Source organism: Mustela nivalis (assembly GCF_964662115.1).
Source record: "Mustela nivalis genome assembly, chromosome: 3".
Lineage (NCBI taxonomy): Eukaryota > Metazoa > Chordata > Mammalia > Carnivora > Mustelidae > Mustela > Mustela nivalis.
This window is the reverse complement of record NC_139022.1, coordinates 137,358,379-137,384,597: the sequence shown is the minus strand read 5'-3', so window position 1 is coordinate 137,384,597 and position 26,219 is coordinate 137,358,379. Positions and strand designations below refer to the sequence as shown.

General features: G+C 39.9%; 1 long non-coding RNA gene across 1 annotated transcript in view; it reads left to right on the top strand.

Moving 5' to 3' along the window:
• Positions 1 to 25,872, top strand: part of LOC309861032 — a 165,197-nt gene extending 139,325 nt beyond the window's left edge. The window contains exons 2-3 of the long non-coding RNA XR_014309744.1: positions 20,534 to 20,633; positions 25,795 to 25,872. This is a non-coding gene — a long non-coding RNA (uncharacterized lncRNA). The remainder of the gene's footprint in view (positions 1 to 20,533; positions 20,634 to 25,794) is intronic.
• The last annotated feature ends 347 nt before the right edge of the window (positions 25,873 to 26,219 follow it).

Here is a 26,219-nt window from a genome sequence, read left to right as displayed (position 1 = left end):
GGCAGCCAGTTAATACCCTGAATTTCCAAATTTATTCACTAAATTGACTTCAGATCTTCATACATATACAGAGCTTTTGGAGAGAGGGAGTTGAAATGGAGGACAGAATTAAAGGATAAAAAAATGGTCATTGTCTCTAGGTCTCCTAATCTTTTTGTAGGATAGGAATAGTTAGAAACGTGCCAGTTATGATGATTCACTATTAAACTGTGAATTGCACATGAGAGGAGAGGGAAACCCAGAGGGCAGACTGCTCACTGTAAATGTGACTGAAAAACTTTGCATGGTCACAAGTCTTGATATACAAGAAGGTGTGGCTCAGTAACGGGAGCATCATGAAAAAAAAGATAAATTCAGGCAATAGAAAAAAAGTTTTGAATTACAGAGATCCATGCAGATTATCTATATTTATTCTAATTCATTGGGACTTAGAGAGGAGGCAGGGGGTAAGTGATATAATTGAACTATCTCTAGGAGACTCTAATGAAGAGTAATGGAGATAATAAAGGGTAACGCTCGCACTAAAATTGATGGTTGGAAGAGCTAACCCTTGCTGATGTCTCATGTGGAGTCACTGTCCTAATTACTTCTGCATATATTATCTCGTTCAGACTTCATAAGAATCTGATGAGATCTAGGTATTACAATCATCCTTGTTTTAATTTGAGGAAACTCAGACCTCAAAAACATATTTTTATAACTTTGACTAAATTACAGAGCTAGAAAGTGAAGGAGCCTGGATTCAAGCCCAGAAGTAAGATTTCAGAGCCTGCATGTGCTCTCTTGAATTCTGCTAGATTGAGTGAAACAAATGGCATAAACAGATTGAGGAACCTGAATTATGGACCTGTTCTCTCCTTGACGTACCTTGGGTAAATCCCATTCTGTTCCTGGGCATAAGTTTTTTCACCTGCTCAGTGAGACTGTCACATCATATTACCTCTACAGTATCTCTGGGTTCTAAAATATCTTGGTTATATTTAGGGTGCTCAATACTTTGTTCTGGTGATTGAATAATACTAAAACATCTGAAGTTATAGAATTCTGCTGAGAGTTTATGTTAAAATACAAGGGCAATGTGATATACTCCTAATTGATCACACTTTTTTCTGTAGTGTTGGGTGTTATCTCTCCTCCCTCATTCGTGATTTTGAGTTTTTTTTTTTCTTTTTTTCTTGATGAGTCTGGCTAGAGGCTTATCAATTTTATGGTGTCTTTCTTTCTTTCTTTCTTTTTCAAAGAAACAGCACCTTGTTTCATTGATCTATTATATTGTTTTTATTTTGTATGTTTTTTTAGTTTCCATATCCTGTGTTTCTGCTCCAATCTTCATCATTTCTATTTTTCTTCTGGTCTCGGGGTTGTTTTTCTTTTTCTAGCTACACTTCTTTTCTGACTTAAAGGGCCTATTCTGGGAGTGCCTGGGTGGCTCAGTTGGTTAAACCTCTGGGCTCTGCACTGGGTGTGGAGCCTGCTTAAGATTCTCTTTCTCCTTCTCCTCCCCTCTTTTTCAACCCCCCCCCCCCAATAAATAGCCTATTCTATAAGGTAGGTGTTAAGATTGTCCTATGTGGACAACTCTATTACTATTGTCAGCATGAGGGAAATAAAACCTACTCTGGATTAAAATACTGTAAGAGAATTAGCTCAGTGGGAAAAGAAGCAGTGGCAGGCTAGTCATCCTTGACTCACCCCCGGCACCCCCAACTAACATCTGTTGAGTCCTATTAATAGAACTTCGAAATCTCTCTGCAGTCTGTCTGAAGCTCCACTGAATTTACACAAAGTTGCTTTGAATCTTTTCAGAGCACTCATTCCCGCCACTGTTATCCTAACCCAGGACCTCATCCTTGTTCCTGAAAACTACTATAATGACTGGGTTACAAGTCTCCCTGCCTCCGGTATGGCCTTCTTCCAATCCATTTTTCACACTGTGGGTTGAGTCAGCCTTCTCATGGAAGTCTGCTGACACCCATCCAGTAGCTTTTCTGTGTACTTGGGATGTCTTCCCAGAATTCTCACTTCATTCCCATGGTTTAGGAGGTATTTCCTGTTTAATAAGATACTGCTTACTGTCTAGCCCCTAGGCCACATTGCTCCCTATCTTGACTTTTTAAAGCTTAGACTTCACTGTCATTGAAAAGCACCCTTGACTTTTGTCCTTACGGTATAGGCTGTCTTGACATTCTGTAGTATGTTAACCTGGGACTTACTGTATCATGATGCTGTCACCTTTATTGCTTATAGGACTATAAGGACCACGAAGGCAAGAATCCTATCTGCCTGCTCATGCTCCTATTTCCCATTTGAGTGCGGTGCTTATATTAAAAGAGCAAATGCCTGGTGAATGAATGAATACATGAATGAAGAACACACTGAAAAATCAACATTTAAATACTTAGGAGATTTCCTGAAGGCCAGGGTTAAAGGGGACTGAAGATCACATAACCTAACTCCCATGTAGAGCCTGCCTGCTTTTGTGTACCATGTGTACCATGCTTTTGTGTGCCAGTCATAGGTGAGAGAAACCCCAGAGGTGTAAAAGGCCTCTGTCTTTGCTGTTCTACTGAGCTCTCTGACCCAGAGACTCTCCTAGACGCATGAGCCCCTTCTGTCCCCCCGACTCTGAAGTTTCCTTGCTGTCATTCCCTCTGGTCTGTGGTCACCTGTGTGGTAGCCCCTGGAGGGTGTCCTGCTTTGAGGGATTCCTCCCCACTCCCATCCCTGCCCCTTTCCATGCAGTCTTGTCAAAGCCTTATTCAGCCTTGTGTGCTACTGCCGTCTCGTGGCCATCTCTTTCCTTGATCAGCTGCGAAATCCCTTGAACGCTTGACCATCATTTGAATGATGTTGGGTTTTATCTTAAGGGTGATGGGAAGTAGACAGGGGTGACATGAGCTAACATTGCAGAAGATTCAACAGTTGGAGAGGGCTAAGAAGGGAACAACACCAGTGAAGATGCTGCTGTTTTAATCTAGGTGAGAAAAGAGGGGGATAGAATTAGGGTAGCCGTAGTGGAAATGGAGAGAAGGGAATGAAAGCAAATGCTTGTTGCAGGTAGAGTGTGAATATACTCCCTGATGGGTTAGAAGTGGGAAAATAAGGAATCAAAAATAAGTATTTGAGCAACTAGATGGATGCCAGGCCATTTATAAAGATGCATAGGGTGGGGGAGGAACAGATCTGTGGATTGAAGGGAAAGTAAATGAAAAGCTCAATTATTGATGTAGTAACCTTAGAAAATGAATAGTGATTTTTTCCCCCTTCCCTGTTTTTGGAATCTTGTAGGATCTACTTTATACCAGCAGTTTCCTAAGATGTCATCATGTTATGCCTTGGAATGAGTCCATTTTCATTTTTTGTTCTTGGAATTTGATGGGTGCCCTTGATGGGTAGCAACATGCCCCTTGAGTCCAAGACTTTCTTTGAAAAATTTTAATGTCTTACTTCTCTATATGTACCATGTTTGTTCTTTCTAGAATTTCTATTATTTGGATGATGGAATGCACGGACTGTTGATCTAATTTTAAATCTATCTATCTTTGTCTTTTTGCTCTACTTTCTAGTTTCCCAACTTTATTTTCTAACCCTTTTGTGAGACTTAAATATCTGCTCAACTTTTTTTTTTTTTTTCTCTCTTAAGTAGGCCTCACACCCAATGTGGGCCTCAAACTCATGACCCTGAGATCAAGAGTTGCATGCTCTACTGACTGAGCCAGCCAGGTACCCACTAGTACATTTTTAATATGTAAGAGCTCTGTTTGGCTTTTCAGAAACATACCCCTTTTTGCATCCTATATATGCTTTGTTGATAAAATATTTTGAAATATTTGCTGTAGTTTCTGAAGTTATGTTGGGATATCATTAAGATGTTATTTAAACTTTTCTTCTTAGCTGTCAGCTATATTTTACACCTGGGGCTTGGTATTTTCTAAAATGATTTTCTCAGATGTTTGGGAGCTTTGTTTCCTCTTATTTAAGATTGAGGCACTTGGGGAGCCTGGGTGGCTCAGGTTGTGATCTCGGGATCCTAGGATCGAGCCCCACATCAGGCTCTCTGCTCAGTGGGGGGCCTGCTTCTCCCCCCACCTGCCTGCCTCTCTGCCTACTTGTGATCTCTGTCAAATAAATAAATAAAATCTTAAAAAAAAAAAAAAGATTGAGGCACTTGAAATCCAGTAAACGCATTGAGCATGACGTTGGTGCTCGTCAACAGTGAGCTTTACCTGGGGGTAATCTGAAAGAACCCTTTTTCTGGGGTAGGAGGATTCCCTGAAATGTGAGTATCTTTAGGTCTTTCCTCTAATGATATTCCTCAGAGGAGACTCAGAGATTCAGATTCCCTGCCATTTCAGGGAGGGCACTGACTGCCAGTTTTCTGAGCGCCAAAGAAGGGGTAAGGGAAGCCGTGGCTCAACAGTCAGTAGTAACTTCACAATCTAGAGAAGAAGAAACATCTGAAAAGGAGGGAAAAAAAGAACCTAGTGCCCCTCATTCACAGCCAATTCACCATTCACAGTTGGTCTGCTGACAACTAGATCTAATTTGGTTCCAGAAAGGGAACTAAAACTCACTTTGCCATAAGGATTAAAATTGCTTGCTATGGAGTTGAGACAAAGTCTTATGTCTTAAAGACTGACTGATACTTTACCTAAAGGTGACAGGAATAGTCTTGGAGTCTATAAGAATTTTCATTAAGGGACAGAGAAGGGTCCCAGTTAAGCAGGATAAAAGAGGAAATTGCATCTTTTGTGATAACTCTTCATGGTTTCTCGCTGACTTCAATATATAGTAATTACATATCTGATGACCAATCTAAGGTTAATCAGCATATTAAATGTCTCTATTAAAATTACAAGGACCTTAGAGTATTCTGTCTCTGATGCCCTTCCAATTCACATGTAATTTTTGGGTAGTATTTATAGGTGTTCTTCATTTTATTGTGCTTCCCAGATACTGTGCTTTATACAGATTAAAGGTTTGTGGCAACCCTGTGTTGGGAAATCTCTAGGCACCATTTTTTCACTTCATGTGAATGAGCATTTGCTCACTTCATGTCTCTGGGTTACATGCTGTAATTCTTGGAATATTTCAAACTTTGTCATTATTATATTTGTTATGGCAATCTGTGAGCAGTGATTACAGTTTGCTGAAAATGCAGACAGTTAAAATTTTTTAATGTGTTTTACATTATGGTCTGTACATTTCTTAAGACACAATGCCATTGCACACTGAATAGACTACAATACAGTATAAGCATAAGTTTTATATGCATTGGGAAACCAAAAAATTCATTTGACTCACTTTATTGCAGTAGTCTGGAACTGAGCCTGAATATCTCTGAGGTATGCCTATACTCAACTTTTAAAGCCTAGGATTTGGTATTAATTTTACATTTGCCAAATTCTTGCCATTTTTTTTTTCTTTTTAAATCTCAGAACTTCTTTCTAGGTCATCTTTCAATTTTACATAATCACAAAATCCTTTAAAAATTTCTTTTTTAAGGTTTTGCTGGTGGCAAGCTCTTAAAAAGTGTTTGGAACATGAAACATGTTTAAGTAGTTTTATTGGGTATTTGATATTTTGAGATTAACATTCACTCTCTGACTTTGATTTCTGCTATCAAGAACCCTGCTTTCAGTTCACTACTCACCACCAGGAGTCTGTCTCTTCTCTCAGGCTGCCTTTAAATCCTTCTCCTTGATTTACTGTTTCACAGTTATACTACCATATGGCTGGGTGTGCATTTCTTGTTGTCTTTCGTAGCCAATATACACTAGTGTGTAATCTTCCTGGTTTCAAGATACAATTGACATATGACATTATATTAATTTCTGGTGTATGATCTAATGACTCACTATTTGTATATATTGCAAAATGATCACCCTGATAAGTCTGTTCAACATCTGTCACCACACGTAGTTATGATCTTTTTCTTGTGATGAGGACTTTTAAGATGTCTATTAGCAACTTTCAGATATGCAACAGTGTCATTAACTGTAGTCACTGTGCTATACGTTACATCCCGTGACTGACTGACTGACTGGCTTATTTATTTTTATTTTTTAAATTAACATATAATGTATTATTTGCCCCAAGGGTACAGGTCTGTGAATCATGAGTCTTACACAATTCACAGCACTCACCATATAGCACATACCCTCCCCAATGTCCATCACCCAGCCACTCTATCCTTACCCCCACAACGCCCCAGCAATTCTCAGTTTGTTTCCTGAGATTAAGAGTTTCTTATGGTTTGTCTCCCTCCCCAGTTCCATCTTGTTTCATTTTTCCCTCCCTTCCCCCCACCTCTGCCCTGCCTCTCAAATTCCTCATATCAGAGAGATCATATGATAATTGTCTTTCTCTGATTGACTTATTTCTCTTAAGAAATAAGAGCCAAAATATGAAAGCAACCTAAGTGTATCTATCAATGGAAGAATGGATAAAAAAAAAAAGTACCCTCTCGTTCCATCTATGTTGTTGCAATTGGCAACAACATTTTTTTGTGTTTTCACACAAAATTTCAATTTCAATTTTTTGTGATGGCTGCCTCATATTCCATTGTATGTATATACCACATCTTCTTTATCCATTCATCTGTTGATGGACATCTGGGCTCTTTGCATAGTTTGGCTATTGTGGACATTGCTGCTATAAACATTGGGGTACACATGCTCTTTCAGATCACTACCTTTGTATCTTTGGGGTAAATACCCAGTAGTGCGATTCCTGGGTCATAGGGTAGCTTTATTTTCAACTTCTTGAGGAACCTCCATATTGTTTTCCAGACTGGCTGCATCAGCTTGCATTCCCACCAACAATGTAGGAGGGTTCCCCTTTCTCCACATCCTCATGACTTATTTATAACTGGAAGTTTGTACCTTTGGCCCCCTTCACTTATTTCACATATCCTCTAACCTCCTGCCTCTGGCAACCGCCAATCAGTTTGCTGTATCTATAAGTGCAGTTTTGTTTTAAATTCTGCATTTAAGAACAATTGTATGGTATTGTTTTTTTTTTTTTTCCTGTGTGATATATTTCTCTTAACATAATGCCATCAATGTCCATCCTTGTGGAAAATAGAAAGATTTCCTTCTTTTTTGTGGCCAAATAATACTTGTCTCTCTATGTGTGTATGTCATCTTTTTTTTTTTTATTCATTCTTCCATTGATAGATACACTTAGGTTGCTTTCATATTTTGGCTCTTATAGATAATGCTGCAATGGATATGGTAGTGTGTATATATTTTTGACTTAGCATTTTCCACTCCTTTGGGTAGATACCCAGAAATGGAATTGCTGGGTCATATGGTAGTTCTATTTTTAATTTTGTGAAGAAGCTCCATGCTTTCCATGGTGGCTGCTCACATTTGCGTTCCCAACCACAGTGCTCAAAGAGGCCCTTCTCTTCACATCCTCATCAACACTTGCTATCTTTTGTCTTTTTATACTGGCCACTTTTAGAGGTCTGAGGGGATACCTCACTGTGGTTTTGAGTTACATTTCCCTGGTGGTTAGCTACACTGAACACCTTTCCCTGTGTCTGTTGGCCATCTATATTTCTTCTTTGGGGGGTGCTTCATCTTTCCATTCGCATTGTGGTAGCGCTGCATTTCACTGTGCCTGGTGTTTATGGAACTTCTGTTTACTCTTTGAGAGAATAAGCCTTTAATTCTCTGTCATAATAGGAGGAGGGGATGAACACTTGCCTGAATCTGTGGAATAAGGAAAGGGATTTAGCGGCCACAGGAAGCAAGCACTGGGGCTTGCATCCTGCCCGAGAGAAGTAACAAGGTCCAGGTATAACCAAAGTCCCCTTTGATAACCGTGTACAAAAGCATGGATACTTGGGTGTAAATTCAAAGCCCTTAGTAGACATTTATGTTTGGAGTCCTTTTAAAAAGGATGCTGCCCAAGAGGATAGCCTGGCAGCACAAGGAAGCCCAGCACTGAGAGGCTGTGGGACGTATTTCTCACAGTGGAAGCTGAAAAGGGGCTGGGAGCCGCGCCCCTCCCTGAGGGGAGCTGTGGCTGAAAGGGCCAGTGCAAGAGACCCTGGAAATCCCCAGGAAGCCTCCTCCCCACCCTCAACTGTGTTTTTGTGATCCCCCATCCACTTTGTTTTTCTGGCTTGATTCTCTCCGTTAAATATATTGTAAATATCATCTTAACGAGGCTTCAGGAGAAAACAAAATGAAATGTCTTTGTTCACAGAAGTTTCTAATTTTTTTTCTTAACATTTCAATTGTATTTTATGTAGAATTAGGATTTTATTTAATGTAATTTTTAATGGGCATTATGGTGCATAATAATAACTAAACAACTGTGATCTTACCTCCAACCTAAGAAATGGAACAATTTCCTTTGAGCTCATCTTTCTGTGTGCGATCCCTTGGCATCTTCTTCACACTCTGTTCAGAGAAACTTCCTCCTAAACTTGGGTTTCCTTGCTCATTTTTATTTTACTCTGACTTTGAAAAGTAAGTCTATTAGGATTTACTTTTTCTTGCTATTGATAATTCCATTATTTGAAGTCCTTTGGGGTCTATATCTGCTGACTCTCATCTGTGGCTTTCTGCTTCCTCCTGTGTTTATTTTTGTTTTTGTTTGTTCTCCTTTAATGATCTCATTTAGGATTGAATTTGATCTTGAAACCCTGCAGGACCCCAGTTAGGGATGTTTTGCACCATACTGTGCTTGTGTTTAATTCTGCTGGACCCCAAGGGGGGCTGCCAAGCAGAGATTCCCTTATTAAGTTTTCTCTGACCAGACAGGTGTGATCGGTTTCAACTCTAGAAGCAGGTGAGAGCACACTTAGATTTAAACTTCTCAAGGAATACTATATGTGGAGACATTTGTAGCCAGGATTTCTGGAAAGTTCTCTTCACTAGTGGGTAGAGTTCTCCAGCATGTAGTCCATCCTCGAGATTCCTGGTTTAATGTGGGAGCTCGAGTTCAGCTCCCTAGTACTTTACAAGGGCCTAGAGTTTCCCACTTCCCCTTTCTCCAGTGAGCACACCGATTATAAGAAAACAAGACAGACTTATTGCTGATAAGGAAAAAGTTTGGGTGGTCTATGTAGATCAAACCAGTTACAGCATTTCCTGAAGCCATAGCCTCATCCCAGAGGAAGGCCCTGAATCTCTTTAATTCTGTGAAGGCTGACAAAGGTGAAGAAGTTGCAGCAGTAGAGTTCGAAGCCAGCAGACGTTAGTTCATGAGGTTTAAGGGAAGAAGCTGTCTCCATTGCATCCAAGTGCAAGGTGAAGCAGCAAGTCCTCCAGAAGATTTAGCCAAGATCATGAACAGAGGTGGTGACACTCAACACCAGATCGTCAATGTAGCTGAAACAGCCTCGTATCGGACAAAGATGCCATCTAGGATTTTCATAAAAGAAATGAATGTCTGGTCTCAGAATTTCAAAGGTTGAGCTGACTCTCTTGTGAGGGGCTTATGCAGCTGGTGACTTTAAGTTGAAGGCATTACACTCAGTCACACTCTGAAAATCCTGGAACCCTTAAGAGTTATGCTAAATCTCCTCTGCCTATGCTCCATAAATGAAACAAAACCTGATAACAGCACATCTGTTTACAACATGCCTTACAGACTATTTTAAGCCCACTGTTGAGACCTATGTTCAGAAAAAAGATTCAAAATATTACTGCTCACCGACAATGCACCTGGTCACCCAAGAGCTCTGATGCAGATGTACAACAAGATGAATGTTTCTTTTTTTCATGCCTGCTAACACAACATCCATTCTGCAGCCCATGGATAAAGGAGTCATTTTGATTTTCAAGTATTATTATTTAAGAAATACTTTTCATAAGGCAATAGCTACTGTGGATAGTGATGCCTCTGATGGATCTGGGCCAAGTCAATTGAACATTCTTGATACATGGGAAGAGTAACAATATCTACATCGAACAAGAGTTTGGAACTCCTTGGTTGGTTGAGTCCAACCATCATGGATGATTTTGAGGGGATGAAGAGTTCAGTGGAGAAAGGTGGTGGAAAAGTGGTGGAAGTATTAAGAAAACCAGAATGAGAAGTGGAGCCTTGGGGGTATGATGGAATTGTTGCAAGCTCATGATAAAACTTGAATGGATGAGGAATTTCTTCTAATGGATGAGTAAAAGTTTTTTCTTGAGATGGAATCTACTCTTGGTAAAGATGCCATGAATATTGTTGAAATGACCACAAAGGCTTTGGAATTTCACCTAAATGGAGTTGATAAAGCAGCCGCAGGGATTGACTCCAATTTTGAAAGAAGTTCTGTGGGTAAAATGCTCTCAAACAGCCTCACACACTATGGAGAAGTGATTCATGAAAGGAAGACTTGATTCATGTGGTAAACTTCATGATTGTCTTATTTTAACACATTGGCACAGCCACCCCAGTCCTTAGCAACCCATCCCCTCATCAGTCAGCAGCCACCATGTCGAGGCAAGCCCTCTACCAGCAAAAAGTTAAGACTCACTGAAAGTTCAGGTGATGGTTAGCAATTCTAAAAAAGTATTTAAGATATACACATTCTTTTTCAGATATAATGCTATTGCACACTTAATAGACTGTAGTGTAAATGTAGCTCTTTAATGCACGGGGAAACCAAACAGTTCACTTAACTCACTTTATTGTGATGCTCACTTCCTGGCAGGGGTGTGGAAACAAATCTGCAGCATCTCTGAGATATCCTGTACTTGAAGTTTTATAGCTTCCAGGACAAACAAAAACTGAAAGAATTTGCAAATACCAAACCAGCTCTACAGGAAATATTGAAAGGGGTCCTCTAAGCAAAGAGAGAGCCTAAAAGTAGTAGATCGGAAAGGAACAGAGACCATATACAGTAACAGTCACCTTACAGGCAATACAATGGCACTAAATTCATATCTCTCAATAGTTACCCTGAATGTTAATGGGCTAAATGCCCCTGTCAAAAGACACAGGGTATCAGAATGGATAAAAAAACAAAACCCATCTATATGTTGCCTCCAAGAAACTCATTTTAAGCCTGAAGACACCTCCAGATTTAAAGTGAGGGGGTGGAAAAGAATTTACCATGCTAATGGACATCAGAAGAAAGCAGGAGTGGCAATCCTTATATCAGATCAATTAGATTTTAAGCCAAAGATTATAATAAGAGATGAGGAAGGACACTATATCATACTCAAAGGGTCTGTCCAACAAGAAGATCTAACAATTTTGAATATCTATGCCCCCAACGTGGGAGCAGCCAACTATATAAACCAATTAATAACAAAATCAAAGAAACACATCAACAATAATACAATAATAGTAGGGGACTTTAACACTCCCCTCACTGAAATGGACAGATCATCCAAGCAAAAGATCAGCAAGGAAATAAAGGCCTTAAACAACACACTGGACCAGATGGACATCACAGATATATTCAGAATATTTCATCCCAAAGCAACAGAATACACATTCTTCTCTAGTGCACATGGAACATTCTCCAGAATAGATCACATCCTCGGTCCTAAATCAAGACTCAACCGGTATCAAAAGATTGGGATCATTCCCTGCATATTTTCAGACCACAATGCTCTAAAGCTTGAAGTTTTATAGTATAAATGCTGTTAGGAGAAAAACTTGAGTTTCTCAGCCGTTCAATTACATTTTAGTTGTCAGTATTACTACTGCTGCTGTTTTTCCTGTTTGGCTTTTGATTGTTATTTATTGCTAATTTTATTGCAAAGATTAGAAAGTAAATCCATATTCTTCCTGCTTTATACTTATTTAAAAAGTTTTTCTTTGTGCCATATTAGGCAGTTTTTTTTTTTTTAAGTTAAATTGAATGGAGTGTGTTCTCTCTGCAATATTTACTGTTAAGGTCCCCTAAATAAAATAACAATTATTTTTACCCAGCTGAAATGTCAGCTTTTGTAAGAGATTGTTACTCTCTTACCACTTTTTATAAATTTCTCTTTCCTTGTCTTCAGATGTTACTCTATGTGTGTAAGTGTTTTATTTTTCACTGCTAAAAGGTTGACTGAGAACCACCTTTTTTTTTTTAAGATTTTATTTATTTATCGGGGGGGGGGGGGAGAGCAAGCACAGGCAGACAGAGTGGCAGCAGAGGCAGAGGGAGAAGCAGGCTCCCTGCTGAGCAAGGAGCCCGATGTGGGACTCGATCCCAGGATGCTGGGATCATGACCTGAGCTGAAGACAGCTGCTTAACCAACTGAGCCACCCAGGCGTCCCGAGAACCTTTTTTTGTACATTGTAATCTATACTACACTTAAATGATGTAAATAATATGTTCACCACTTTAATCTCAAATGTTTGCTGTATTTTGGTTTAGCTTTTTAACTTCAGACTTTATTTAAATGTTATAGCTTATAATGACCATATTTTTTTTCTAAAATAATTTCCATTATGTAGGTTTTTACCTTTAGGCAATACATTTAGTTTTACACATTTTGGGAACATATAGAAATTGAATGATATTCACTTGTTCAACAAGTATTAAACATCTTCTCTATGCCAGGTACTTAAGAGACTGAGTATACAAGTGGACAATGGCTAGACCATATATAAATACAGAATTCTGATGCACAACCTATAGCTGTCTGCCCAGAAAATCAGTCATCTTGTCTACATTAAACATCCAGGCAGCCAACCTTCTCTGTGTCAGACTTGGAGGAAATCAGACTTCCATCTACTATACCATTAGTCCAGAATGGCCAGGACTTGATTAATAACTGACCATTCCCTAATATACATCTCCTCTTTCAATTCAGAACCAACTAGACAAAGCCCAAAATGCTCCCCCGACCAATCACGTACATGCTGTAATTCTCATAAACCCACCTTTAGCTCCCCATTGACAAGAGTGTCCATTTAGGACACACCTGAAATCTTTCCTTTTTCCATTATAAAGCTTTTCCACAGCTCTGTCTGCCTTTCAGTCTCTGTGAAAATGCAGCAATGGTGGCTGACTCCCTTGTTATAGCAAGCTCAGAATAGATAGCCTTTGCTTGTTCTCATTTGGCTGGTCTTCTGTATTTCTATTTACTGTTATACAAGGAGTACGAGATCAAAGAAAAAGAAAAAATGCTGCTTCCTAGAACTTATGTTCTAGTGGGACAGCAATGGGAAGACACAGTAAAACATGGTAAGTTATATAGAATATGTAAAGGTTATAGTGCAGAGGAAGGGACATCAGGGTTTGGGGGCAGAATTTGCAATTTCAAATGGAGTCAGGGAAGGCTCTATTGAGAAGGTAACATTTGGGCAAAGACTAGAAGATACTGAAGGAGTAAATCATATAGGTGTAATGCCAAGGAGAAAGCCTTCCAGGCAGAAGGAATTTCAAAGCAAAGGCTCTGAGGCAAGAGTACCATGGCAGGAAACAAAAAACAAAACAAAACGAATCCCAGAAGAAACTTGGGGGTGAACAAATAGAGGAAAAGAAGAGGAGATAGGTCAGTGGCCTCAGTGTGGGGTAGGGCAGAGCATGGAAAGCTTTGCTTGACATCAGAAGGACCTTGGCTTCTGAATCAAGTAAGCTGAGAAAGAGGAGTGCAGGGTCTGACTTAGGTTTTAAAGAGATGGCTTGGTTGTTGTGTTGAGGATAAATAGGGTGACCATACGACCTGGCTTGTGCAAGACAGTCTTAGTTTATGCCTATTGGTCCTGGTGCCTTTCCCATTCAAAATGTCCTGATAGATGATGAAACACAGGATCACCCTTACAGCAGACTACTGGGGAGCAAGGATGGAAGTAATGACAGTAGAAAGTAGTGAACAGAGCCAGTGGATTTCCAGATAGTCAGATGTGGCGCATGGTAGAGAGGGCGGTAGGGGATCGGGGAATGGAGTCAAAGATAGCTCTACTGTGTTTTTTGCCCAAGTAATTAGGAAATACAGTTTCATTAACTTAGGTGGAGAAACTGGGATCTAGTTTTTAGAAGAAGATGGCAGTTTGGCTTTGGAAATTCTACTTTCGAGTGGTCTGTTAGATAATCCCATGGAGATGTAAAGCAAGCACTTGAACGAGTTTGGAGTTGAAGGGAGAAGGGCAGGGTAAATGTACAAACGTGTATTCTCTACATGTCGGGGACAATCCTCTACAAATACACAGTTCCCTGTCCAAACAATACAGCAGAGCTCTGCCAACTGTTTGTGCAAACTGAGAATTCTGGGCTTAATATAGTTCATCTTTCTTCCAGTAACCACTTCTGTATTCTATTTTTTGTGGGTTGTTTTGGTTTTTTTTGGTACTTGTTTTATTATAGGAAGGACAATAGGAGGAAGGAGGATTTATTTGCCTTTCCTGGCCTGATTGTCCTCAGCTAGAACTCCTGCTCTCTGCCCTCTGGCACAGAGCTCGACCAGGCTTGTCTGGCCTTGAAGCTATGCATGCAAGAAGCCCACTCGGCTGAAACTCCTCCTCCAGAAGATGCTGAATATGGCATTCTTTGTCTTTTTTATCCTATTTCTTATTAATTGTCTTGGATCACTTTTGCGTTGAAAATCTCTTCATCTTCAGGAGTGAATTTGGCCCCCTTCTTGCAGCCCAAGGACAGTGCATAGTGGGACTCAAACCACTGTTGGGACAGTGTGCTGTTGCTGAGAATGACTCCATTCTCTACCAGGATCTGGGTGGGACCGGTTGGGATTGGATGTGCTGTAGACCACATTACTAATACTTGTTTTGTGCGTACAACACTTGGAGCCCCTGGATAAGATTTCTGTGTCCAGCCTCAAGTTCTGCTCCTTCTCATTGCCCACCCTCCCACACTGACATGGACAGTGTGTACATGACAGGGGCTAATTCAGTGTTGGCAGTGGGATACCCCAGCCCCTAGTCCCTCTTCTCGGGCTGGGGCTGGCACTTGTGCCAGTTGTCATGACAGACACCCATCGCTCGGTGCTGGCTGGAAAAGAGATGCTATCATTTTGAAATATAATAACTCCAAATAGACATATGACTATATTTATTAAATCTTCCCAGAAAACTAGAAACTCAATGGACCTTCCGATAAACTCCTGCTTCATTTCTGAATTACTTACTTTCGGTGTGTATTTGAATAATCTTTTTTTCTATTGCAATTATTGTTTTCTCTTCAGGACAGCAGTGATTAGTACAGTGGTCCTCTATGGTCTCTCTCCAGGTACTTACTATACTTTAACTGTTTTCATCTCAGTCAATTTTTTTTTTTTTAACTTAAGCATTGTGATTTTTTTTTTCCCCTCAAGCCTAACCCTCAAGCCACTGACCTATTATTGTGCTTTTTCCTTTGTAGAGTTCATAAAGCTAGCATTCCTTTGCTCCACTAGTTGCCTTTCTGTTGTGTGTTTACAGATTTATTTCCTGTTTTACAGCATTCATGTTTTGTTTAATTTTCGTGACGGGGAAAAACAACTGTAATAGGCTATTTTCTTCACTATCTCTTGTGTCCCATGTCCCTCCCATTGTTTTCAGAGGTTTTGTGCTGGGCTGTTTCTTTTGCTTACTCCTCTTTCCAAAGAGAAAATTCTGTTCAAGTCCAAGACCGTAAATTCAGTTTATCAAATGAACTGAATGGGGTAAGGCTTAAACAGAAGCAATTTGATTCTTTCTGACTGTCTCTGTCACTCTGTACAACATTGAACCTCTTTTCTATAGCCCTGACAGGACTTTGGGTTTCTTAGCTTTAGCTATCAAGTTTAATAATAATAAAAAACAGTCTCAATAATAATAAAGTCATTTAATAATAATAAAAGCGCCTCACGTTAAATAATAATAGTCCCATTCCTAACAATAAACAGGCACAAAAATATCTGTTCCGTCTAATATCACAGCCTCAATATCCCTTCCAGTTTTAGACTTAACACACACCACTCCCTTCCCCCACCCCAGTTTGAGCCTGACTTGGTCTAGGATGCCCCCAGTGGTAAAGTCGGTATGGCAGGTTGGCTTGGCCTGTTACTTAATTGGATTTCACAATTCATCCTCCTAGTTATTGCTTAGGCTCCCATCTGACCACAGACAGAGCAGTTGGAAAAAGACATAAAGTCAGGGCAGGCAAGGCTCCTAGTCCAGTGTCGATGTCCTCAGCTATGGTGGATGATCCAATGGGGGGCTTTTCGTGTGTCCCCACTTCTTTCCATGTGGCATCCTGGGACAGAACGTACAGTTTGTGACTCTCTGATGCTGATGCCTTCTCAGCTTCTGCATCCAGCAGGATGAGGCAATACATGTACAAAAATACTTGGCATGTCATATGTTAGCTATGATTACTGCCCTTGCAAGTATGAGTGGTACTACTGTTGCCACTTTTTAGAAGAATATTTTAACCTTTTAATGTGGACTCATTTTGTTTCATATTGTGTAAAAGAGGTGGTATTTGAATGGTAGATCGTAACTACCAACTTGGCACTTAAAATTTGGGGGAAATTTTATATATTGCAGATGATACTCTTTTTATAGAAAGAAAAGTATAGCTTGAATTTAATCCCAGTATCAAAATATACATATAAAAATATGTAAAAACACATATAGTAACTGAGGATCAAAGCAGGGGATGGGGCTTGCCTAGTCCCTAAGAGCTAACAGCAAGGACTGGGATATGAGATTTCAACTTCCCTCTCTGAACTTGGGCCTTGGTAGCAGCGGTCTCTCCTCCTGGGGGAGGGTGCTCCACATATTTATGACTTAATGAATATGGAAGGATTTCTGCTCATCTGGTCTCACCTGATTCTTCCTGTTGTCTCGGTAGGTAGCCCAGTTGTGACAGATACTTTGATGGATAATGCAATTTTCCATTAAGGAATGAACCTGGCCTGTAAGGAGCAGTAAATATTTGTGAACCTTTAAAAAAAGAATAGCCACCAGATGTCACTCTAGACTATCTTTTGTCATATGAGACTACTGTTACCCATTGTTCTCAAATTTGCTTAAGGGGAAAAAACGAGATCCAATAAATGGCATGCATCCTAATGTTGCAAGTCAGAAAGAATTTTCTAGGGTTACCTGAAGACTTAGAGCCAATCACGAGACTCCTATGCAGAAGGATTCTATTGGATTGTATTCTCCTAGAGTTTAGTGGGGTAAGCAGAGTCAGACACGCGAGAAATAAAGATCTGTTACCCTGACCCGTCTGTGTGCAAATGATGTTGACCCCAACAGGAGAAGACAGAGTAAGTGAAGGACAAACTGACAGCTTGGTAGGGGAGAGAGTTACAAGTCTCGAAGGATATCTTTGATTAAGGTCAAAAAAGTATAGGACCTGGGAGAGGCCACCTGGTGGAGTTATGAAGATCTGGGAGGGAAGGTGGGCTTAAAAGCATAGTCATGTGAAGGAGCCAGGTGGCTTGGCCTGTGGGGAGGAATGAGAAAACAGTGAGCCACCCTGGGAGGGGTAAGTGGGAGGAGAGGGGGATACAAGGCTCGTAGGGTCGCCGGTGTTCAGGAGCCCAGGCTCCAGAGCCAGGCTGCCTGGGTCCATATCCTTGCTCTGGCATGCACTAGTTGCTGGTAGCACTTTAGGCCATGCTATTTACCCATATTGTGCCTCAGTTTCCTTGTTTATAAAGTGAGGAGGTAACAGAATGCCTCACTCATAAGATCATGGAAAGATTAAATGACTGAGTATTTTTCAAGTGTTGAAAAAGTATCCAGCATGTGATACACGCTACACGAAATACACATTACGTAAATAGGGTTCTGCATAGAACTAAGTGAAAAAAGTGAAAATAAAGTTAGTAATTGAACACAGGCCTGGGATGTGCCCAGTTCGGCACCTGTTCATTGATCACTGCATACCAGTCATTGGGGTGGGCTCTGCTTAAAACTTCAAGCTGTGATAGTGTTGATAATAAGTTCTATGTATTGAGCTGTAACTAGGTGCTAGCAACTAACTTAAGTACTCGACGTGCATTTCTTGGTTTAATCTTCCCCCAAATTTATGAAGCAGGTATTATTAGAAATAAGACCAAGATGTAATAATTAATGTTCAAGGTCCAGAAACAGTAAATGTCAAACCTGGGATTTAAGCCCAGAGCCTGATCATTTAACTGCTACTCTGAATACCTAAGAGGCATTGAAGGATATTATCAAATCATGCTATTTTATTTTATGTTATATTTTATTTTATTTAAAGATTTTATTTATTTATTTGGCAGAGAGAGACACAGTGAGAGAAGTAACATGAGCAAGGGAAGTGGGAGAGAGAGAGAAACAGGCTCCCCGCCGAGCAGGGAGCCTGAAGCAGTCGACCCCAGAACCCTGGGATCATGATCATGAGCCAAAGGCAGCTGCTTAATGGCTGAGCCACCCAGGCACCCCCAAATCATGCCATTTTAGGGCCAAGATGGACTTTCCTGACCCTGTAATTCAACTCTCCCAATGTATGGATGAGGAAACGGAGTCCCCTAAATATTAAGAGATTTGTTTAAAATCATGTGGTTGAGGACTGACAGTATAAGAACTGACATTTTCTTTTCTCAGTTCAGTTCCGATAATAAGAGGTTTTGAAAGTACCTAGACAAAGCATCAATCCAGGACATGATTTTTATTTTTATTCAGAGAGATTGTTACACAACATCTCCTTCTGTAGGACACAGATGAGAATACTGTGTTTTCTTTTTGCAAGATGGCTATCTAACCGCTACTTGAAATATTTTTTTCTGTTACAGATATAGATTAAACTGTGCCTAGAGTCAATTTGCACTCCTGGTCTCCCTGAGCACAATAAGCTATTCCTTGTTTAGAGCACTCCTCTTTGTATAATAATCTGTTTTGTCATGTGTCTCCCCAGTTACAAGGCCTGTTGCTAATGGCAGAATCAAGGGGAGGATCAGGGATGTCATCCTTCCACAATTTCTTTTAACCCTGCCAAATTTTGCCCTCCAACAAATTATTCAATCTAGCAGTGATTTTGTTATGCACACTCAAAATTAAGGTACATCACTGAACTCTCCCCAAATCCCCATTCATCCTGTCACCCTAATTGGCCCTGATTTCTTATGTATAGACATTCTGTAGCTGCCATTGACAGCCCTTTGAGGCTTGTGACAGGGTCTTCTGGTTCATATCTGTTCCTACCAAAGTGTTTGTTGTGGAGACTCTCCATGCACTCCCCGAGAAGCAATCCTTTGCTACATGAAAGGACTAAAATATCGACCTAAGGTTGTTTGTCATTGTTTTATTTGTCTGTTTTTCTTGTTGGCATTTTTATTTTGCTCCTGGGTTTGTGTAAACTCTGGTTATATTACAGAGATAGCTGTTTTTTTAGTGCTTTTTTTAAAGAACAGGAGCAAAAGGTAGAGCAGAAACCTGCCTGGGGAGTGTAGTTATTTAATCCAAAATGTGGGATGGGGAGCGGTCACAGGTTCCCCAACTGTATTCCTTGGTTTACTTGTTCAGTTATGCGAGTAACTTTGCACTGAGGTTTGAGAGTAATATATAGTCATTTCTTTTTTTTTTTTTAAATAAAGATTTATTTATTTATTTATTTATTTATTTATTTATTTATTTATTTATTAGAGAGAGAGAGAGAGAGAGCGCACGCACACAAGCAGAAGGAGTGGCAGGTAGAGGGAGAAGCAGACTCCTTGCTGAGCAGAAGACCGATGTGGGACTTGATCCCAGGACTCTGACATCACGACTTGAGCCAAAGGCAGACACTTAACAGTCTGAGCTATTCAGGTATCCCATCTGCAGTCATTTCTTAGTGTCAGGGAGCTCATTCACACAACAAAGGCACCAAGAAATTCAGAAGTACAAAACAGAACAAATTAAATATGCTTGAACCATATTTTCCAAACTTCCTGAAAGTGGAGGGCACCTACTACCTAAACTCTTGCAGGAATACTGCTCTAAGGAACACTGGAAAATGTAGTTTCATCAAAAGAGCATAGGTTTGGATATGCGGAAAAGCTATCTAGCTGCAGTCAGTACTGTTTGAGCTATGACCCAGGCCTGGACAGCAGTTTCCCAAGTCACTTCCTACTAGACTGACTGTACTACATAAGGGGCTCGTACTGAATATCAGTCAACTACGTGACCAAGCACTGTTGGGTCAAATAAAGAACCCATACGTGTGATTTCACAGTCAATTATAAATCTGACATTTAGAGTCGCTGGGGCGAATGTAGGTAAATCCCATGACCCCCTTGATCTTAATTTCACTTACTCTCGAATTATTGACTTGGAAAATAAACTCTGTGTCCTCTCATTTTAAACCTGGTGATTTTCCCAAGCCCAGAGTTTTGGCATGAATTTGAGTACTTCTGTTCTAAACCCCTGATATAACCTATGAGAACCATAATGATTTGACCTGCGTATTCATTTCCAACTAGCAAAATGGACATGTTTAAAATTCTTATTCTGTCCTAAATGAATGACCAGTAATACTGACCTATAGTTCTTCCTCTATTGTTCTTGTTCAAAGTCCCTAGATATTCATGAAAGATACAGAGAGATCCTCAAGTTCAGCAATAATGCCTAGTATTTGAATTGTGATTGAAATAATGGTATATCTATTCTCAAATGATGAACAGATTTTGTCTGACTTTCTTGGCAGAGTTATGATGTGAAGTACAGAATGAGCATAGCTGGAAGATTGATGAGGATTTGAAAAGCAGCATGGTATCCCGGAGGGACCGTGCAGTTTTGAGTCATGCGTGAGTTTAAATTCTATTCCCATTATATACATTATATATGTGTGTGTGTGTGTTGTGTGTGTGTGTGTGTGTGTGTGTGTATATATAAAATATATAATGGGATATATATATATATATCCCATTATACACAGTCTCTGTGAATTTGGATACTGTCATTAGCCTTTATGGACATTCATTTTCTTACCTAAAATCCTAAAGTAGCTATTCGTTTCGTAGGTTTTTGTTTTGTTTTGTTTTGCTTTTTTTTTTTTTATAAGGAAAGCTATGAGTGAGAAAAGGAATATAAAATTAGAACAGAAGAAGGGTTTAAGGAGAGATAAGTGAATATCATAAAAAGACAACTTCCCAAGTACTGGTTTCAATGCAAAGAGAGAGCCCACCAGCCTTGCTCAGATAATTCAATAGACAATGAACAAAGCTAGAGGTTTGAGAAGTTGGGAACCTGTGTGTTTAGGCCCAGGATAGAGTCAGCAGTGTTGTCTGGGTAGGATTAAGGGGAACGTCAGCTTTATAGGATTGAAAATGGCAACATGAACATGTTCTACCCTAGTAGGGGATCAAGACAGATCAGAGTGGGGACTCATTATGAGAGCTCTATTGGCCTGGAAGGAGGTTGGAATAATGCTCATCAGGGTAACAAGGCTAAAGGCCTCAGGTGAGTCAGTATAATACTTCTCACCAGACCTGTCCCCCCGAATGGTGAATTTGAGTTCCCTTAATCCTGAGTGAAACAGATAGAACTTTAGGGGCCTACAATTAACAAAAGATCTCTGAATGTTATATAGTGATTTCTTTGGACTAAAAAGTCATACTTATGTAACACTTCTCAATATCCAAAGGACATTTACATGCATTATTACAGTGGGGCATTCCCAAAGCTAATAGGTCTCAGAGAAGCTGGATGATTAGCATAAGGATACACAGCTGATACTTGGAAGAAGGAAGATTGGCATAAAAAAATTTTTTTAAAAGATTTTATTTATTTATTTGACAGACGGAGATCACAGACAGAGAGGCAGGCAGAGAGAGAGAGAGAGAGAGAGAGAGAGAAGCAGGCTCCCCCTGAGCAGGGAGCCTGATGCAGGGCTCAATCTCAGAACCCTGGGATCATGACCTGAGCTGAAGGCAGAGGCTTTAATCCACTGAGCCACCCAGGCACCCCTGGCATAAAAAATTTTAAATTATGAAACTTAGCATTTCCCAGGATAATACAGTATCTTTCCCTGAAAGCGAAAGATATCAATTTCTATCCATCCTGTTCAGTGTATGAACTGGAAGAAAATCATGGGAGAGAAGTTTCCCTGGAAAGTTCAGTAAGGGTGTAGCTGTGGATGCTGAAGGGTTGTTTCTCACAATAAGCCTATTTGTTGCAATTTAGCTCTAAAATAATGGCCCAGTGCCAGTACAATAATATATTTGAGAGTATTTATACAAAGCTGTACAACTTGAAAAATAAAACAGCAGGCCTTTATTCAGGGTGGATGGTTTAGGCCAGAGAGGATAAGTAGGTTGCACTCCAGCTACCACTTCCATTTCCATGACCATGCTAGACATCAATAATTGATCATAATATCCTTTCCCACTGATCCATCGGATACTTCACGGTTCTCAATTTGGTATTCCTGGCAGGCACTCTTAATTGTTCAGAATTGGCTTATTTTCCATTTGTGCTTTAGGCACAGAATTGCCCAACAGTCTGCCTTAGCTTTTTGGTCCAGAGCCATAGGTAAAACCTTGTTGTCTTTTCTAAGTAATATCCAAAAATAGCTTTTCATTCCCTTTATATGGCTGAGATCTATGAACAGGATAGCCTGCATTATTCCAATCTGTGCAAAATTAGGTAAACATTCCAAAGAACAAGAAATCTGTACAGGAACTGTCAACTGGTACTTTGTTCTACATCTTTGAGGATATTGTCATTTCTGTTTGGTGGGAAGACCAAGTGGCCTTTCAGTAGTCATTGGTGAATTTCCCTCTTCAAAAACATTATTGTTGTACACTTACCTCCTGCAGTTTCCTGAGTTTAATTTTTTCCCAGAGTCCCAGAGAAGTTAATCCTTTCCTTTAGGAAGATCTCTCCAATGCATCATTCATTGCTACTAGTTCAGAAACCAGTTCTTTGATTCATAAGGTGTAAGACAGTGCTTTAAACCGGAGCCTCACTTCCGTACCATAATTGAGCCCATGACACTCCGTGTAACAAAGCAATATAAGAGTGTAGAATTGTTTCGCGGTTAAAGATATATCAGTCACTCCGTTTTCTCAAAGTATATTTGCTTATATCTTCACCTCTATTTCCCTTTTTACCTCCCAATTCCCAGTTTTCATTTATTATCATTTCAGTGGGGTCAGGGGATTGTTGAGGGTAAATGTCTCTATTAGAAAAGTTCTTCCAAGTGATTCTGAAATCTCACCCCCTTCCCCACCCCAAATAAGAACTTCTGGTGTAGGGACCCTGGGTGGCTCAGTGGGTAGGCCTCTGCCTTAAGCTCAGGTCCTGATCTAAGGGTCCTGAGATTGAACCCCACATCAAACTCTCTGCTCAGTGGGGAGCCTGCTTCCCTCTCTCTCTCTCTCTGCCTACCTCTCTGCCTACTTATGGGTCTTTCTGTCAAATAAATAAATAAAATCTTTAAAAAAAAAGTATTAAAAAAAAAAGAACTGATGTAGTGAAAAAATCACCTAAGTTTTAAGTGGAGAGTCATTGTTAGATTTGATTCTTGGTCCTACCCCTTTTCCTAAGGAAACTTGGTTATTCCTCAGATCTTCTTTGGTTGTAAATGACAGAAGCCCAAGTCAAACCAGCTTTTGACAAGAAGAAGTTTCTAGCTGACATGCTTAAAATATTCCGAGTTGATTCTGGCTGGCTTCCGGTAGAGCTGAATTGCAACTCTAAACAATATCATATGGGCCATATATTTCTCCCTCACTTTGGCTCCTCTTTCTTCTGTTCTTAGATTCTATGTGGTAACCCTCAATCACTTTGGGTTTACTTCACTCTGATAATTCAACAAACCTCCAAAAAGGGAGAAAATGTCTTTCCCCAGTATATTTTCCAAGTCAAATCCCCCCTTTTGGTTTGACTTGTCCCTTGGGCCCATTTCTGAAGCACTCACTATACCCAGTGGGCATGGAACAACATATTTGCTTACTTCCGGGCAGAGAAGTTAAGGCCTTGTACTTACCTTTACTGTTGTTGTGGTTGTCTGTGGCTGTTATCTATTTTATGCTGTTCTAGATGTTAAATATTTTATATATTTTCCCTGTTCTTGGATTACAGGCTCATTATTAGAGTTGAGAATGGGTGTGCTTTCTCCTGAACCTCATAATCTGGAATTAGTGAAGTGATTGGTTCCCCATAGAAAAGATACACCAGAAGAAAAAGAGAGGAATGATCATTTTCTAGGAGATGACATCATGGCTTTAGGCTACGGTTCCCTGCATGTAAAATAGAAAACATAAATCATTCGATCTTATAAGCTGCCTAATTATTTTAATTTTCTGTAAAAAGGAGCTATACTTTGTATCCTTTTCTAGGACCTGTTAAATATTTTCTATTAAACATACCTATCTCAAAATATATATGTATATGCATATGTCATGTGTGCATATATTGCTCACTTTGCATATAAGGTAGTAACTGAGACCAAGAGAAGTCATAGGAGTCCCACTAACAAATGTGACAGAGCCAGTTTTGTGTTTCCTAGTGGACAGCTTTCTATTTTTTTTTACTGGACTATGCTAAAATATTCATGTCTTACCCTTGGCATATTAAGCCTTTAAAAGGATTTTACAATGATGAAAGTATCTTTAGAAATAAAAAGCTATACCTCAAAGGTGTGTATTTCAAATGCTGGAATTTTAGGAACTATTACCAGAAGTAAGTAGGGAGACCATAACTTCAAGAACAAACACTGAAGTAAGGACAGGTTCTGTGCCATCACTTGAGGGAGTAATTGGTTTAAAAAGCCCCTGTATGCCTCGACTACCTTTCTATCTGTCTGGCCACCCTCCTGTGTTTTGGCATCATTTCATGAATGGCCGCTTCACCCCATACTTACTAAGATCTTCATTCTAACTTAGTATCTAAATAATAAAAATGAGCCACTTTTTTAGAACACGGGCTCTGCTACCTCCCTAGCCATTGTCTTCACAATGTTAGTTTAACATGAGGGAAAATTTAGACTGGGGAGGAACTTCTGATCACTTTGAAATCCTACTCTATTGAGTCCTATGTATTCCACAGAAAGTTCATTTGTTGATATTTTCAATTCACAAGGCTAAAAGACTTTCTCTCCCCATCTTGCAAAGGTTTCACATAGCTATTGTCAGCTAAGAATTTGAAATCCAAAGCAGGGGCCCAATGCAAGGCACTCCATCTCATTCATGTGAAAATCACTTATTGAATGCTTATTCTGTGTAAGTCTGGGTGGTATATAAAGATGAATTGCTGTCTTATAGAGTTAAGACCCGGGCATAAATCATTACAGTGCAAGACAGATGGTAATATGTGTCATGGGCGAGGAATAGATGAGTTGCTGTGAGAGGTAAGAGGATAAAGAAGTTACTGTGGTCTAGACAGACTCAGGGGTGCTGTGCTTGGGCATCTACGAGTAAATGACTTACTTCACATGCTCTTAGGCTCAAGTCAAAAGCATGTTCACATTTAATTCCAGGAGAAAGGAAAGGCTTCACGAAGGAGGAGAGGTTGAAGCTGAGTCCTGCAGAGGTGACTAAGATTTAGAATTAAGACGCTTCCAGGAAATCTTGCTGAGGACTCCTCTTCTCCTGGAGAAGGAACAATTTAACCCATGTGCAGCCATTAGATCCTTAGCTCAGGGGTGGGTGACAGCTAATTGTCAGAGTGAGAAAAGTAGACACCCCAGTACGGATGTGGATTGAAAGAAGAAATGCCAAGCACGGCTCCTGGCTGAGGAGTGACGAAAGGACGATGGGAGTTGGAGAGCACATCCTGTGTTGGACAGTCACTAAGGACAAGGAGAGACCTATAGATCTAAAAGAGAGACCTATAGATTAAAACATTTTTTTTTAAAAAGACAAAACTGGGAAGTCAATAGAAGGGCAATAATGATACAAATGAGATACTTGGGAAATGGATGTACCCTTTCCTAAAAGTAAAATTGTCATTTCTTTCTTATAGATGCAAACTAGGATGCACCAAGGGACCAATTGGTTTGTTTCTTCACCGAAGGTAGGCTTCATTCTGGGTGTTGAGGATATAGCAACGAACAAGAGAAGTGCCTCTCGGAGCCTATATTTTAGTGAGGGGTGAGAGGGAAGGGATGAGGGAACAATCAGCAATTCCATATGGAGTGTGTTTTATGGCAACTTCTGCCTCAGGGCTGGAGTTTGAATCCTTTCCAAATAACCTACCCAACTATACATTCTAGTTCTTAGTCTTAATTTAAGATATTCCTTACTAGAAGTTATTCAGTAATCCTTTTATCATTTAGTCCATTCATTTATACATTGATTCAGCAAATATTTGAGCATCTACGACAGTCCAGGCTTTGTGATGGGCACTTGGAATACAACAGGGAACAAGATGGACAGTGAGTCCTGCCC